The sequence below is a fragment of the Drosophila nasuta genome, chromosome X (assembly GCF_023558535.2).
Source record: "Drosophila nasuta strain 15112-1781.00 chromosome X, ASM2355853v1, whole genome shotgun sequence".
Lineage (NCBI taxonomy): Eukaryota > Metazoa > Arthropoda > Insecta > Diptera > Drosophilidae > Drosophila > Drosophila nasuta.
This window is the reverse complement of record NC_083459.1, coordinates 19,676,642-19,695,299: the sequence shown is the minus strand read 5'-3', so window position 1 is coordinate 19,695,299 and position 18,658 is coordinate 19,676,642. Positions and strand designations below refer to the sequence as shown.

Here is an 18,658-nt window from a genome sequence, read left to right as displayed (position 1 = left end):
ATCCAAGCTAAACATACTCACCGGGCTGACTGCAAAGTGTGAACTGAGAGCTGCGGCGGTGTGAACGGGGCTTAAGTCGCATGCGCTCGTTCCAAGTGCCAGTTGCTTCAGAGCTTTGGCTTTGGCTTTATCACATGGACGCCGTTCGCGTTAGTCGGTGTTGCGCATTTGGCCAGAGCTGACGTGAACTCGCATTGAGACAACCCGCAAAATAAAAGATCCTAAAAATAAAATACAAATCAAAATCAAACCGACACTAACTGACGAATCGATTCAAATCTGAAAAGATATTCGAAAATAATAATATAAATAATAATTAAAAAATCCCGCGCCAAGTGCAATCATTGAACTTGAGTGAAGTGAAATATCGCAGAATTTATGTGATAAAAAATAGAAAAAATATAAATTAAAAGAGCAAAATATATATTCATAGAAAGTGAATCAATCGAATGTTTGCCCGGTAGCTGAAAAAGAAACAAGTGAATTTGCTATGCGAAATGCTAATTTGTCAATTTTTAAATGGTCGTGTAGCATTTTTGTTCGTTGGCAAAATGATTTAAGTTAAACGCCAGCCAAACAGTTATTTGTTAAATGAATGGTCAAGTGCTAATTTGTTGTTAATTTCTTGTCGATGACAACTTTTTTTCTACCTTGTTCAAGATCTTTTCATCACTTTTTTCGTTCGCTGTGCATTTTTGAAACATTTTTGTTCTGGTGTTTTATATATACAAATATATTATTTTTTTGCATTTTTGTTGTTGTTGTTTTCGTTTAAACCGCACCCGATCATCAATTATGAAATACAATAGAATGATAATGCAAATCGAATAATTCGAATTTTGCGCATTTCATTTCGAGTGCTTTGTTTGTTCTCGCTCTACAGTGTGTTTTATTCTTATTTCGGTATCGGTACAACAAATAATTGATCGCAACCTGTTTTTTTTTTGTTTTGGACAACAACTCCGCTATTCTGGACGGGAGAAACCATTCAAACTGAGGTAAGCCTGATTAATTCTTATCGAAATCAACACACGCGAAATTCTTTTCATCGATTAACTTATTGATTGAGCTCAGCTAATTTACGAGCAAGTTGCGCTACGATAAATGTTGCTTCAAGTCTCAAGTTTCTGCAACGCTGCACAGCAGAGGAAGAACCTCACAGTTGGTGCAAGACAAAAGAAGCGCACAAAACAAAGACTTCCGAGCCATTTGCACTGAACCGCAACAATCAAGGCGATCCTCACATGGTGGCCACTGGCCACTTTGTGGTGTCAACTTGAGACTGACCTTGCCCCAAAACAAATGCCATGCCGCAAAATTGTATATTCAGTGAGGAAGAAGAGTCGCAGCTTTTGGGGGGCAGGAAGTGCATTGAATTCGTGGTCATGTGAATGATAAAATCGCATATGTGTGGCATTGACTCAAGGTTGGCTTAAGAACTCGCAAAAGACTCTTTTCAACTAAGCATAGAATTTGTTTTCGAGTGATCGATAAGATCTAGTCCCAGTACACAATTCGTTTTATTCTTTATGCAAATCCACAAAAGAAAAAAACGTTTAACATAAGTTGCTCTTTAAATCTTGAACTTAGAAATTAGCTAGTTATATTGTTTTTTTTTTTTATATCACATTTCATAACTATTCAAATTAGACAACAAATAATACAAAACTAACTGACTATTTTAAATTGGCATGGCATTGATGAACTCTAGTTTAGCTTTTGAAAGTTTCTTTAATTAACACTTTCCAAAATACAATAATTGTTTAAATAACTATGCCGACGCTTTGACTAAGTCATTCATGGTACTTTTACAATCTCTGAATGAATATTAGAATTAAAATAAGCAGTTAAAATTTAATAATTTGTTAGGATCAGTTTGTAGGTGGTCTAAATTGAATTTTAGTATTTTTCTTTGGAGCATTATGGATTTTTTGTCTGTTCTGAAAAAAAAATATGTTTAAAATCTGTTATTTGATGAATTTGTTATTTATTCATAATAAAAAAGGTTTTTTAAATTGATATTTGTTTTAATTTAAATTCGATTAAAAGATCATAATTAGCTAAAAATCATTTTGTAGTTGAAGCAAATTAAATAATTATATTCTTGTCACGATCATTATGAGTTTTAACCTGTTCCGGCAGCATCTGAGAAAAGTATACTAGAAAGTAGAATATGTTTAAAGTGATTTATTTAAAGTATTTGCTGATTTTTCAATCTTACAAAAAAAAATGTGTTCTTTTATTTTGTGTTTAATTAAGAATTAATCATTAAATTAATGTATTATATTCCAACTAGTTTTCTAGATTTTTAACCTGTTCTGCTAATATTTGAGAAAAGTGCAATAGAAAGCACAATATGTTATTTAAGGCTTTTATAGTCAAACTTTCAGTAGTCTAAACTTGATAAATATGAAATAAATTATTTAATCTTTCTTAAACTGCATACTCATGAGAAGGGCTGGACAGTTGCCTTACGAAAATGTGTGCTGGGTTGTGGCTTAAAGCTTAAATGCTACCCTTTGACCCGACCCAGTTCCATATTCTTGTTGCAGTCCAATTCCAGTTTGTCTCAATTTGCACTAGGCCTACACACACGCGACCTAAGCCAAACACGCCGCCCACTTTTCGGCTGTCGCGTTGCGCTGCGCTGCTCTGCGTCGCGACGCTTGCGCGTATTTCGTATTGTGCTTTGTGCGGTGTTTCGCTTCCATTTCGTTTCGTTTCCAGCCGCAGCAGCAGCAGCTGAGTGTCGCTTGGCAGAGTCCAGTAGCAGTCGACAGTGCACAGTGCACAGTAGACAATAGACAGTAGCTGTAGCTGAAGCTTGCCTGGCGCCCAGTTATTTTTGTTTGTGTAATTTGTTGTTGTTTCTGTTTCGGTATTTCTTTTCGCGGATTTTTGGCGGCGGCGGCGTCGCGACGGTTCTTTTCCATTTCGATCGATCGATCGTTCGTTCGTCTTGGCACGCGTTGCCATTCGTTTGCTGCTGCTTGAATGTGAATTTTCGGTGTGCATTTTGCCTTTTGCCTTTGTTTTGTTTTTGTTGTGTGCGAGTGCGAGTGTGTGTGCATCAAATGAAGTGAAATACAGTGGACAAGCGAACGAAAGGTGGGTGAGTAGTGCAAGCAGCAAGCAATTTTATATTCGTTGTTGTTGTCCTCTTCTTCACGCATGCATATGAAAAGTAACTGAAATTAGGCATTTGTATGTGCGATATGAGACATGCGATATGGAATTGGAATTGGAACTTGTGAAAGTGTTGAGATTGAGCTTTCAAAATTCGGGCATTTCCAGCAGTTAACTGAAAATATTTTGTTATACGCAATAACTTAATAATGGATATAAATATAAAAAGAAAAAAAGGTATTACTAATATATGTATGTAGTCAAGAAAGAGTTGTTATCATACTTGAATATGTTTACGGGGTTTTTTTTTATTAAAGGTATTTCCAGCTGGAAAGGCAAATATTTTGTAGTGAAGGTTCGTTTAAAATCGAATACTGCCAAGAATAACTTATGATACTCAAATATCGAATTTAAAATAAAAAAAATGTAGTTCATTCTTATTGCAGGGCATAAATAAAAGTTACGGCTTTGCTTTACTTTTCTTTAATGCTTTGTTGTTGTTTTTGTTGTTGTTGCTGTTGCTGTTGGCGTTGTCGTTGACTTACTTTGGCAGCTTTCTTGCATAATAAACAAGATCAGCACACAATGTGCAACATTAGGCCACTGTTGCTTGTTGGTACGTGGACACTGGCAACATTGGCACGACAACGGGCGCTAAACTGCTAAGAAAACAAAAACAACGTAAAAAACGACAACAACAAACAAACAACAACAACAATAATAACAACAACAACAAACAGCTTTTGCTCTCGTTTCCATTGCGCTGCTTTCGGCTGCGTGCGGCACATGGACAACTCGATTTTTTGGCAGCTCCATGTGGCATGTTGCACAGTTGTACAGTTAGCTGCCTCGGCCATTTGCCCAATCTCAAGTGCAGCGCATGCCGCGTTCGTTGTGAACCTGCTGCCCCAAAAAAGTGAAAAAAAAAATCACAAAAAAAAATAAAAAAATAAACGACTAAAAAATCGCCAGTCGCAGTTTTAAATGTAACTGTAACTGTAACTGTAACAGCCTCAAAGTTGCCCCATTTCGCAGTTGCCTTTTTCTCTTTGTCACACATGCGGAATATGTCCGATTTTATTTTTGTTTAACACAGCTACTTATATATGGAACTAGCCACTTTCCTTACACTTAAAGTATCCATTGTGCCTTCAACATATAATTCAATGCGAGGACATTAATTTATCGTGTGGAGATTTCATCTCCCACTTTCAAAAGAGCTGTAGATACATTTTCATCTTAAAATTTGACAGCTATCTATATTAGGATATATACATATGTATATGCATATAGGAAAAGAAATAAACAATTTTATATTTTAATTTTTCCATTTTTCTTATAATATTTAGGAAGAATAATTCTTATAGATAGATTTATAAATACTTTACGAACATTTCAATTTTTCAATCTTTCTTATAATATTTAACAAGAACACTTCTTATAAATAGATCGCCGAAACTTCGGCTACTTCATATTAAAAAGAGATTGGAACTTAATATTTCATTTTTGAAATAGTTGGACATCTCGAATGTAAAACATTTTTGAAAACTTATTTTGTATATTTAATTTAGTTAAACCTTAATAAGGTAAATGTTAAATGGAGATGATTAGCATACTTTCTATAACGTTAAAAATTGTATAATGCGCTATGAAGTAAATTAGCATTATATCTAAAACATAGATATAAAAAAGAATTCTATTTCTTCAACAAAGAAATAATAAAAAACAATCCTTCAACAAAAAAAAGTGAATGAACGAAATAAATTAGTATTATATCTTAAACATAGATATAATGAAATGATAATTTTATTTTGATTTTCACTAAAACAATTTGAATGAATGAAATAAACTAGTATTATTTCTTAAACATAGAAATAATTAAAATGGAATCCTTCACTAGAAAAATGTGGATGAATAAAATAGATTTGGATTATTTCTTTAACATAGATATAATAATAAAAAGAATTCTATTTCTTCTATATAGCAATAATGAAAATGAAAGAATCTTCCATTAGAAAATTGGAACAATTGGAAGTGACTTATGTATGTTTATTAAGTATTGTTATTAAACAGTAAAAGCGGAATTGTAAACTAACCTTTGGAAGCTACGCTTAGAGTGAAGAGCTTATGATGATTATCATTAGGAATGTCAGTCAAAGTTTAGTGCATTATATCTATATAGTTTTAACTTGGAGATATTTTTAACTTGGAAGATATTTCTTGCCTGGTTATATTTTTAACTTGGAGATAACTAAGAAAACTAATAAATAGCGCTCAGCTTGTTGTCGTCGTTAATTATAATAGTTTCTATTCTATATTCATTTGAATTCTATACAAAAAAAACTAATAGTGAAGTAAGCGGACTATGTCTTATCTTAATGCTAGACTTGATTGGAAATACTTTAAGCTAATTTATGCTCTGCTCTAAAGTATTGTTGGTTGTTGCTCTGAATAAGGATTCAACTATTTGGTTGCTGTGATTGTTGCAAGATAAAATTGAATTTATAGCATAGATTATATGCAGATGTGGCCAAGAAAGAAAAGAAAAAACGAACTCTTGTCGCAGATCGTCGTCGTAATTTGCTGATCGCGTGGCACGAGTCCAGGCCACAATTGCCACACGTTGAATTGTATTTGTGTACTAGACTAACTATTATATACTATACTACTATATAGTTGGAAGTTGGTAGTTGGAAAGTCAATGTGCAGCTGTGGGCAGTAGAAACGGACAAAAGACAAAAAAACAGTTTCATCAATGCGACGTTTGCTTCGTGGCCAGCGATCTGCATTGTTTGGCAAATTTGTAAGCACTTTTTGTGCAGTTGAAGTTGCAGTTGAAGTTTTGCTTTTGCTTTTTGTTTTTTGCTTTTTTTCGACTGAAGTAATTATGCGAGCAAAATGTTTCAAATGTTGATTTTTGTACTTTGCTACCAGCGGTGTGAAAAATGGCAAATGACGAGCTGCCGCAAAACATATGACAGGCGACAAGCGACATGAGGCATGAGGCATGGGGCATGGGGCATGAGGCATGAGGCATGAGGCTTGTAACATGAGACGTGCCATGAAATGCATCGCAGTTGTCGTCCACTTGGACTGTCAGACGCCCACACACACACACACACACAATATGAATATGAATATGAATATGAGTGTGAGTGTATGAATGTACTCACTGTACTCGAAACTCCTGGCTGCTGTTGACTTTGCACAAATGCCAGCGCGCTGACAAAGTACCAAGAAAAAAAGAGCAGATTGCTGCAACTCAGCAACTGGCAGCTGATTGAGCAACTGTGTGGCATGCAACAACAACAATTGCAGCGCAAGCTGATCTTGAAAGGAACGGAAAATGCAAAATGGGGCATCGTCAAAGTGACGAAAGTTTTTCCATCAAAGACCTTCAGCAGCAGTTGTTAATCAAGCAAGCAACTGTGCGTATGCGTAATATGAATGAGTGCATTGACCAAAAATTAACAAAAAATCAGTGCAAAGTATTTGTGCTGTTATTTATTAGCATATTGCTGCATTATTCATGTTTATAGCTGGTATTTTTTGTTGTTGTTGTTGTTCGAAGTTCTATCAATCAGCCATCAACTGAATGTTTATCAGATTTGAACTTTTTCCGTTAGCTGACTGTTAATCAACGTTTGTGGCTAATACATTTATCACATTCTATATATATGTGTTCCAGATCAGAAACCCAATTTGCGCATTCAACATACGTCAAATACTTTCGCAGATTTAAGCCTCGCTTTCAGCTGCTGATATCGATCGGAATCGCAATGATTAATAACAATCGAATTCTTAGATCGTATCGCAGTTACTTTCTAACTAAGAGACTATAAATAGTGTCTGCGAATGTGAAATGGCTGCAAATTCTATATATATCATGTCATCGCATTCAAATGCCAATGCAAATTGGCAACAACGCAACGAATGTGCAACCCTGTACTACTGTGGGCAAAAAGTAAGGTGAATTTTCAATTTAAACTTCGCGGGCCTAACAATTCGGCCTAATTCCTTTTTTCTTAAGTTGGCAAGATTGTAAATGACATCTGGGCCAAATTTCATATGAATGTCATTATCAGAAATATATTTACGATTGTGTTTTCTAAACGACCAAGAGTGCATTTTTCGATTTTTTAAATGTCTGAATGAGAAGTGCCATCAAGTTTTGTTTGCCGAATGAAATTTCGGCTGCGGAAACGTTGAGAATGTTGCGGAAGACCTTTGGTGATTCTACCATGTTACAAAAAAAATGTTTATCAGTGGTACAAAGATTTCAAAGAGGGTCGAGAACGTGTTGATGACTTGGAGCGCTCCTGACGACAATCGACGTCAACACATGACCAACACGTCAATGAAGTGGAGGCAAAAAATCGTCGGTTGACTATTAGAGACCTTACTGATATGATCGGAATATCAGAAAGATCTGTGAAAACCATTTTGCAAGACCATTTGGGCCTACTAAAAGTGAAATCTCGTTTCGTACCAAAAACGACCAATTTCTATACACGTTTTTCTTGACCATTTCGCCAAAAATTCGACGCATATGGTTCCACAACCACCGAATTCGCCTGATTTGGCTCCGTGTGAATTCTGACTATTCCCAAAACTGAAGAGACCACTTCGGGGAACGCGTTTCAAGTCGATTGAGGAGATAAAAGCTAAATCGAAGAAGGCACTGATGGCTATACTGAAAAGGGACTATTTGGCATGTTTCGAGGATAGGAAAAAAAGTGTGCATAAGTGTATTTTATCGGGAGGGGATTACTTTAAAGGGCATCATATTGATTTAGCAGAATAAATAAAGATTTTTCATTTTACAAACAAATGCACCTTACTTTTTTGCCCACAGTAGTATATGGTGCGTCCCTGGTTTAATTGTTAACTCCCTCTCCAGTGCTTTCTGCTGTGTTTCGTTGTTCAAAGGTGCCGCAAATGCGAGAAGCTTGCTTGTTCTTCTCTTATATGGGGATGCGTTGAGGGCGTCGAGCTAATTACATTCACGATTCCATTAGTTTAAATACTCGTTAGTTAATCAATAAAAACGGGCATATTAAGTGAGTGGCAAAGTATTTGACCCCTTTTCAAATTGTTTTCCAATCAAGTTCGCTTTGATTTGTAAGTTAACTGAAAATAGTTGAATGAATGAAAATAAGCAATTTATAATATATTATTAGCATTGTTTGATTTCTCGTTATAATTACCTAAAATAGTTAAACAACATAAACAAAATAAATGATTATAAAGAGCTAATTTGTCATAATAAATAAATAAATCATAATTAGAAAAGAAGTTGCATTACTATAAAGAGCTTCTTTCTAAACTATATTTCATTTATAAATGAATTATAATACTTCAAAGTAAGTTCCAATTCATAGGAGTTATTTGCTTCATTATGCATAACATAATAATAATAATACATTAATTAGGCAACAAAGCAAAGAATATTCATAAAAATACTAATTAAAGAAGAACATAAATTATTATTATGAGCCAAAGCACTTGATTGATTGGTTAAATTTCAATGTTATGATTAATGATGATTATTTATCAAATGAATAAAAAATGAATCAAAAATGAAAGTATCAAATTATTGACAAGCTAAACGCTTAATTCTTTATTACAAATTATTGACACTTTTAAATGCTGAAGATTTTAATAGGGTGTCAACATTCTAAATTGATGAGAACTTTGTAGATTTAACATTGTTAACTAATGTGTTTCGTATGCTCTAATATAATGTGTAGCGGGTATTTGTCAGTCGGAGCACACTTGACTTTCTCACTTGGCAACAACACCTTTTGCAATTCATAGTTGAGAATGTGGCAGATGTTGCAACAGCAACAGCAATAGCAGCAACAGCAGCCACTGAAGCGCATCACATATGGTTTATCAATAGTTTCGACGACTGTTGGGCAACAACTTTGCTTTGAATACATATTTGAACAAAGTGAAGTAAAGTAAAGTATTTTTGCCCCCGAGAAAAAAGCGCCTTCTCCCAGCCTCGATGAGTCAACCGCACAGTCGAAGTAGTTGTTGCCGCTCAAAGTGGAGCAACAGCCACAGCAACAGCAACAGCAACGCCCACTGGGTGTGTTGTGAGGTTGTCGTTGATGCCTGGCCATGCCTTGACATGCTGCATATTATATATGTTATATATATAGTATATACTATATATAGATTGCCAACAATTAGATTTGATTTGCTGTGGCAGTGTTTCATTTGCGTTTTGCCGATGACAACAACTTGCAACTAAAACAATACAAATGCGAGTAATGCGCTTCAAGGTGCAATGTCAAGACCTCGCGCCACATTCATTCAGTATACGCAATGTTAGCCGCCGCACCACAGGCCATCAAGGAATATCCAATGTGAGAATTCCCAATGCGATCATAAGAACACACACAAACACACTTATTTTTCGGGGGCATGTGTCTCAAATGACGTATTGATACATTGTTGCACTCACATTGTTGCATTGACTTGCGACTTTCAAATTGCCAAAGATACAGTTGGTCAAGCGTCTGGCATGGACACGCTCTATTTGCTGTCGATTCGATTCGATTCAATTCGATTCGATTCGGTTGTTGTTCTTCTTGCCAACTTACCAAATTACCAATTGCCAACTGTCGATGGCCATTGACCAAGTTAAGCTTCAAGAGTTGATTTTGTTCGTTCGCCAAAGTACAACAATTGTTGAAGGAGCTCAGCTTCAGCTTCAGCTTCAGCTTGTGAAAGACACAAATTGAGGAAGTCAATCGTTGGCAGTGCAATGACATAAGTTCAGCCATAAATTGTTAATAGTCTCATTACAATATTATAAACTAATTAATACATTTTATTAGCAGTGAAATGTGGAATAAAATTAAAATAAAAGTGTGGCAGCAATTATTGAAAACAAATTAATAAGTTATGCAAAATAATGTGAGAAAGTATCTAAAACAAAAAATTATATAAAAAGATCAAATTTCAATATTTACAAATAATAATAATAAGCTTCAAAATTTATATCAGAATTTCAAAAGATAACTTTTAAAACAAATTTCAAAGTAAAGAATTTACAAATGAATTTCAAGGTTCAAAATTTATAAATAATTTTCAAATTTCACAACAAATAAATTCAAATTTCACTAATTTCATAATTTCACAATTTCGGAAACAAATTTCAAATTTTAAAATATTTTACAAAATTTTTAAATAAATTTCAAATTTCCAAATTGAAAAATAAATGTAAAATTTCACTAGTTATTAATAAATTTCCAAGTCTAGAAATAAATTTCCAATTTCAAAATTAAAACAAATTTTAAATGTTGAAATACTTAACAACATTGTTAAATAAATTTCAAATTTAAAAATGTATGTTTAAAAATCTAAAATTTAACAAAATTTCAAATTTTACTAGGTATCAATAAATTTCAAAATTTAGAAATATATTAACAATTTTAAAATGTATAAATAAATTTAAAATATAAAAAACGAAATGAATTTCAAATTTCGAATTTTTAAATATTATATATTTCACTGACATTAAAAAAAGAGAGAATTTGACTTTTTGTTGTGGTTTTTAGAATTTATATTAAATATCTGTCATAGACTATTGATCACTTAAGTAAGCATGGAGAATGAAATGCGAAAGTTGTTCAAAAATTAAAAATTTGTTTAAGCGCGCATGAAATGACACAAAGAGAAAAGAGATTGCAAATTGGGGAAAGGCAAAGTTGCAAAGAATGAGCTACTAAAGCAAATTGAGCAGGGCTAAAATGAAATTAAAAGTGCAATTAATATTGTTAAACATTTGTTGTTTGATTTTATTTTTTTGCGCTGGGTCAAAGGTTACGACAGTGCAACAAAAGTCCGTGTCGAGAACACTTAGTGATGCTTTCACTTTTGTGTTGTGGTTTTGTGTTTTGCTTTTTGTTTTTCTTTATCTGAACAATTCGATCGGCAATCGCTTTGTGAGTGGCCAGTTGACGCCTTTCGTGAACCCGCCACTGACCTCCCTGTACCTGCCCTCAGTAAGTCATTCAGCCATTCAGTCAGTCAGTCAGTTAGTCAGTCAGTCATTCGCTCCATTCCAATTTGACAGACATTGCAACGCTCTTGTTTATAGATAAATTGATGGCGATTGATAAGCTTTGCTTTCAATGTTCAGTTTTTTTTTCTTCCGTTTTTGTGTTGTTGCTGGTTTCATTTTGTGTTTGCTCTGTGTCGATTCAATTTCGAATTAAATGCGGGAAAGCAAATGAAATCGAAATCGAAATCAAAATGGCGCAATGACATTTAAATTGGCTACGAATTTGCAGCTAGAAGCGAAGCAAATACAACAACAACAACAACAAAACGAAGGAGAAAAAAAAAATCATTGCGCCCGCCCTACAAAAACGTGCCCCCCATTGTTGTTTGCCGCTGGTTGTAACTGTTTGTTTTTTAAAACAACAACTGGCAACAACAACAACTACAACTGTGCGGCTAACAATGAAAAGCCGACGGGCCAAGCGACTTGACAAAATGAAATGCGCTCAAATTAAAGTGATTTTTTTTCGTGGTTTGTTTTTTATACCCGCTACCCATTGGATAGTAGGGTATTATAACTTTGTGCCTCCAGGAAAAGTATCTAACAGGCAGAAGAAGGCATGTCGACTCTATAAAGTATAAATATTCTGTCTGTCTGTCTGTCTTTCTGTCCATCCGTCTGGATTTTAGGGATTATAAGAGATAGAGATATAATTCCAATAAGCGTAATTTTGAAGTTAAAGATTTTATGATCCGTGAAAATTTGATTGCGATCAGATAAAAATGGTGGAAGTTAATCAATAAATTCTTTTGCATGGCCAAAATGAGCTACTGCAATCGGGTCTTCGTTGCTTTGACTGACAATTCAGTATATTTTGTACTCTTTGGTATATTTTGAATGCAGTACTATATAAATATACAAAAGATAGTATTCAATAAAATTTCTGTATTTTTTTGGCGATATATTAACCTCAGCATCTTTCGCTGGAAATCTGGTATATTTTGCACTCTATGGTATATTTTGTGTATGTGCCAAATATAGTCATTGGTATATTTTGTGCGCCTTTGGAATACTTTGAGTGTACAGTATATTAGTCTTGGTTACTTTGACTGGAAATCTGGTATATACTATTTTGCACTCTATGGTATATTTTGAATGCAGTACTATATAAATATACCAAAGATAGTATTCAATATAATTTCGGTATTTTTTGTGGTATATTAGTCTCAGTAGCTTTGACTGGAAATCTGGTATATTTTGCAACCTACGGTATACAGTGGCGAGCAAAATTGAGTGTATGTTCAGAACTCAGACTTTCGTCACCCACAAAATCATAACCACACAAGATAATCCAAAAAATTTTTTTGTTTTATTTTGATTATTTAATTCTTAATAAATTTTAAGCAAAAACAATCATGAAAGAGATAAATTCGAGGAGAATTACAGTAAAAACGAAAAAAACCCGCATAAACTCAATTTTGCACGTAGGCACTTTTTCGCCTATTTTCGCTTCTTACTCTTCTTATCAGCACAAATCGGAAAGATTCACCGTTATTTTTGATTTTCTATTATTCTTGATGTTCGTAGCACAGATTAAATGTGCTTCAGACTAGCTTGCAATTATAAATAAATTGTTGAAAATTTGCTAGCATAAAAATGCGAAAATTATCTGAAGATATCGAAAATAATGTAGTTAGCCTGACCGAGAATGGTTGTACATCGCGTGTAATTTCGAAGAGGCTCGGTATAAGCCAATCGGCGGTAATCGCTGTTCAAAAGAGGCGGAATGTGACTCCCAAAGCGCAAGTCGCAGGTCGCAAAAAATTATTGAAGGAGTCAGATGCTCGACTGATGATGTCGGAAATGAGGAAGAACAAGCTTCTAACACCAAAGGGTGCTTCCTTGGCTATCAACAAGAGTGTTAGCGAATGGACAGCTAGAAGAGCGCTGCGAGACATTGGGTATATTGCAAGTGTGAAAAAAAACAAACCTGCATTATCCGTTAAAAATGTTAAAGCGCGATTGAAATTTGCAAGGGCACACAAAAATTGGACTGTGGATGATTGGAAACGTGTTATCTGGTCTGACGAGTCCAAATTTAACCGTTTTCAGTCCGACGGAAAGCAATATTGCTGGCGTAGACCCGGAGATCGTATCCAAAGACACCATGTAAAACAAACTGTAAAACATGGTGGTGGAAGTATTATGGTTTGGGGATGCTTCACGTGGTGGCATGTTGGCCCTCTACAGTTAATAGAAGGTATTATGCGGAAGGAGGACTACCTACAAGTCTTACAGACCAATCTTCCCAATTTTATTGAGAAATGTGCTTATCCCGAAAAGGAAATTGTTTTTCAACAAGATGGGGATCCGAAGCACACGGCCAAAATTGTTAAGGGATGGATTGAAAAGCAACCTTTTAAATTAATGGAATGGCCAGCACAAAGTCCCGACCTCAATCCGATTGAAAATCTTTGGTCAATCGTGAAAAGACGGCTCGGGCAATACGAAGCAGCTCCATCAAATATGGGCAACCTCTGGGAGCGTGTTGAAGCTGAATGGAGACGTATTCCCAAAGATATTATTGAAAATTTGGTAGAGAGCATGCCTGACCGTGTACAGGAAGTTATCACAAATAAAGGTCTTTGGACAAAATATTAATATTATATTAATAATTAAAACTTCTAGAAACGTGCAAAATTGAGTTTATGCGGGTTTTTTTCGTTTTTACTGTAAATCTCCTCGAATTTATCTCTTTCATGATTGTTTTTGCTTAAAATTTATTAAGAATTAAATAATCAAAATAAAACAAAAAAAAATTTTGGATTATCTTGTGTGGTTATGATTTTGTGGGTGACGAAAGTCTGAGTTCTGAACATGCACTCAATTTTGCTCGCCACTGTATGTATGTTGTGTGTGCCAAATATAGTCTTTGGTATATTTTTAGTATTTTTGCGGTATATTGGTCTTAGTTGCTTTGATTACGGTTGCTACGGTATATTTTGCACTCTATGGTATGTTTTGAATGAATTCTAACAATATACCATATATACACTTTGGTATATTTTTAGTATTTTTGCGATATATTAGTCTTAGTTACTTTGGTGTATTATCTAGTATATTTACCAATATATACACATTGGTATATTTTCAGTATTTTTTGCGGTATATTAATGTGGTATATTTTAAAATTAATACCACACTGTTTGGCTTCTATTCACAATGGTTAGCGGGTATCTCACAGTCGAGCACACTCGACTGTAGCTTTCTTACTTGTTTTTTTCGTTCGTTATTGCTTCAAATTTAAAGGCGGCTTTTTGGTGTTTGCTCTTGTTTGTTGCTGTTGTTGCAGCTGTTGTTGTTGTTGGCGCCCTACTGTAACGAGCTGAGCGCAGTAACAACAATTACAACTATAAAAATTATGACTGTTGATCTAATTATGACTGTTTTTTTTCTTCATTTTTTTTTTTTTTATTTGTGTCTCGCGCCAACCTTGGCACCGATTTTCGTCTTTATTTGGAATTTGGTTTTCGTTTGGGTACGTTTTTGGTTTGGCTTTCTCTTGGCCCCATTCTAGTGGGCAGGCAGGCAGGCCACACCCATCGTCATCCACAACAATTGGGACTCGGCTTGCGGCGGCCCTCAATTAACGTTAATCAACAATTGCGTTCGTTGCTGCAACAGCCACCCACCTAAAATTGTTGCTACATGTTTGCTGCCTGTTGCTGTTGCACTTTATTAGTTGCCCAAAAGCAAAGAAAATTCAACAACACAAAAATGTGTGGCAACATGGCAAAATATTTCTGTTTTTTTTTCTATGTTTTTTTAGATAGCAAACAATTATCCTCCGGCTAGAGATATTTTGCTCGACTTTTCTGTTAATATTTTGATATACTAAATTAAGTATAAGCATTGAATTTGTTGCTGCTGCTGCTGTTTTTGTTGTTGCTGCTGCACGAAAAGCCAAATAAAAGTAAAAGTTTCTGTTTTGCCCATTTTTGCGCAATTTGACGCCGATAAAACGAATGACTTAAGAAACGAACTTTAGCATTTTTTCTCTATCTCTCCGTCTCTCTCTCTCTCTCTCTTTGCACACATCGAGCTGCGCCCCATTCCATTCCATGGGGCATGGCTAAAGTTTTTTCATAGGGTCCACAGAGGGGAAGGGTACAAGGGGAAGGGAAAGGGGAGCGTTGGGAATGCCGTTGAACATTTGTCGCTCGCAAAAGACCAAAAATGACTCCATTAAGTCAGACGTTGTATATTGCTCGATGTCTCTATGCTAATTGCCAACTGATGAATTGCATTATTATGTGGCCGCTGCCTTAGTGCAAAGGCGAGTTCATCAGCTATCTCAAATATTTGATTCAATTTGATTGTTTTATGTAAATACTAAATTTTAAATATCCTCGAATGTATTTTATTTCATTTTATTTTCTACGTTACCCCATTTGCTTGTTTTTTAATATTATATTATTATTTTTATTTCACTTTTTGCTTTTATAGTTTATTATTAGTTTATTTTATTTCATTTTATTTCTTATTATTCTATTTTTATTTCACTTATTATTTTAGTGTGTTTAATTTTTCTTTTATATTATAATATTTCATTTTTAGAATTACTTTTTTCATTTTAGTTTTATTTATTTGAATATTACTTACATTCGTTGTATTTTATTGGTTCAATATTATTATTATTATTATTATTATTATTTAATTTTACTTTATTATATTTTTACTTATTTCTTGTCATTCATTTTAATATTATATTGAATATTGTAAAATTTTTATTTTATTCGATTTTGTCATTTTTTTAATTTTATTACTACTTTGTCTTAGTTTATTTTAATTTTTAGTGGTTAAATTTTATTTTTTGTGGAACTTAATTTAATTTTCTATAAATTTCTTTTTTTTATAATTTATGTATGGTGTTTGGTTTGTTAATTTATATTTTTAGTAATTTTAATATACATTCTTTTGTATGAAATATTTATATTGATTTTATGTTCATTTTTTTGGAATGTTTTATTTTTGACATTTTTACTTTTGAATTATATTTATTTTGTTTGCATTCATGTTGCTCTCTCTACTTAATAATAAATTATGCTGAAAGTAATTGTAATTGTATTTTATTTAGTTTGCTTACATTTCATTTGATTTTTATTCAAGACAATTGCAATCGCTTGTGAGCAAATGTGAAGAGTGCTCTCTGGCATACTATAGAGTATGTATTTGCATAAACGCTGCTGTTTGTAATGCGAATAAATCGTTTGCTGCGAAGCAATAGATATCATTTGTTGTTGAGTTTTGGTTTGTTTTTATGGTCATATTTATGTAAATTTTATAGGCGTGACTCTGTGATTTGCAGTCGCACACAAATCGTTGTCGATTGTAGAAGGTGAATATGAATACATATGTGGATGCAAATATGAATAGTATTCATGAATGTTGACAATGTGTCTCTGCCCGGCGGCCCTTTCATTAAATTGTAACTCGCAATTTGAATTTGAGTACGAATCGTTGACAATCGCTTCGATTAGCTGCCTTAAGATTGGCCTCTTAATTCCAATCCACACACACAATAAATGGGCACACACACACACACACACACACACACACACACACACACACACACACATGTACTTTTGCGGTTGTGCTGTCAGATTCGTTGCACTCATTAGAGCAATTCAATTGGCCGCTTGGCTTTTTGGCCGCCAATCGAAACGACTCATAATTGTGTTGTTAAGGCCGTTCGTAATTCGATATGATATATGTGCACACACACACACACACACCCTGTGTTGTAAACACCGTTAGACGGGCACTCGAAATAAATACAAGACAAGAAAAAAAAAAGATTAATTACTTCCCTTTTACTAGAATTTGCATGTTGACTTTTTTCGTTTCATTTATCGCAACTTGCATTCAGTTTTCAGTTTCGAATTTTCAATTTTATTTTCTGTGTCCATTTGTCGCTTGGCTGTATCAATTAAAACCCAATTATGACCGTAGGCATGTCTTGGAAAATATGCACTGAGATAATGCCTATCCGGTCATAACGGGTTCCAAGCTAACCCAAGGTTAACTCTCCGACTTCAACTTCAACTCCAACTCGAACTCTAACTCGAGCAACTACTTCTCCGTCTCCGTCTTCTTCTTCTTCTCCTTCTCCTTCTTCGATTCCGATTACAATTCCAATTCTCCGATCTTTAGTGAGTGTCAGCGCACCCCGTTGTCAGCCAATCAGCAACAACACTCAGCGGGTTGCCATCGACAACATCGAAAAGCTTATTGAAATTTATTTGAAATTAATACACAGATATCTAAACTGTTTACCCAGCCCACTGCGTGGAATATTAAGTTTATGAAGTGCTTAAAGGAACCAAAGCCAATTATTCTAAACACAATTATAATTTAATTAAAAGAAAGATTCAAGAAAAAACATATTAACTTATTAATATAATATAATATAATTATATAATATAAAGTTTTTTTATTAAGTCAAGCTTAGATAAACCATTGCAAATCATTCTAAACACAATTATAATTCAATAAAAAGAAAGATTCAAGAAAAAACATATTAACATATTAATAACAAAGTTTCTTGAAGTGAAGCTTAGATAAACCAAAGCAAAACATTTTTAACACAATTAGAATTCAATAAAAAAGAAAGATTCAAGAAAAAACGTATATTAACTTATTAATAATATAAAGTTTATGTAGTGTTTAGATGAACTATTGGCTACACAATTATAATTCAATGTAAAAAAACAAATTAGGAAAAACATATTAACTTATTAATACAAATTTGCAAGGGTATCATTTAATATTTGATTTTTTAAGCTTCAAAGAAAAGATTACCATTTTTCATATTTTGTTTTTTATTTGCCAATTTTTGGCAACCTCGTTTTCAATACTTGATTTTATGTTAAATTCTATCTACTCTTTAAAAGCAGAATAGCATTAATGAGATCGTTTAAAAATAACTTCTATCTTCAACTCAAATAACTATTTAATGATTAGCATTATATTATTTATTAATTTATTTTGTGTTATTTTATTCTTATTTATTTTATATTATTTCCTTTCTAATCGTTGTTCCTATCTACTTTTTAAAATAGAACAGCATTAACTTCAGCTCAAAGTATTATTAAGTTATTTTCATTATTTTGCTTTAAAGTACTACAATAAGTTTCTACTTAGACATTACTGATTTGCTTTCTAATCATTTGCATCAAGTTGCTCTTTGTTAAATTTTGAATAAATAAATCATCAGTAATATCCACAATCATTCTTGAGAGTAAAACACAATTAAACACAACTCACCATTTTATAATTTCAATACTTTTATTTGTTGTCATTTTTTGTCTGAAAGTAGGACAATATTCCACTCCGAACAATTATCGTATTCGTGATGCTTTAAGAATTCCAAAGACCTTTCACTAAAGATCGTCTATCTATCTGTTTTGAAGTTTGTGCGTTCTTAAGGAGTTCAGATTGCGTCTGTTATGTTAT

General features: G+C 33.6%; 1 protein-coding gene across 1 annotated transcript in view; it reads left to right on the top strand.

Annotated features, from left to right (window-relative positions):
- Positions 1-18,658, top strand: part of LOC132795763 (protein PRRC2A) — a 62,308-nt gene continuing 43,650 nt past the window's right edge. Inside the window, 1 exon segment of the mRNA XM_060806643.1 lies at positions 1-998. The gene's annotated coding sequence lies outside the window, so the exon portion shown is untranslated.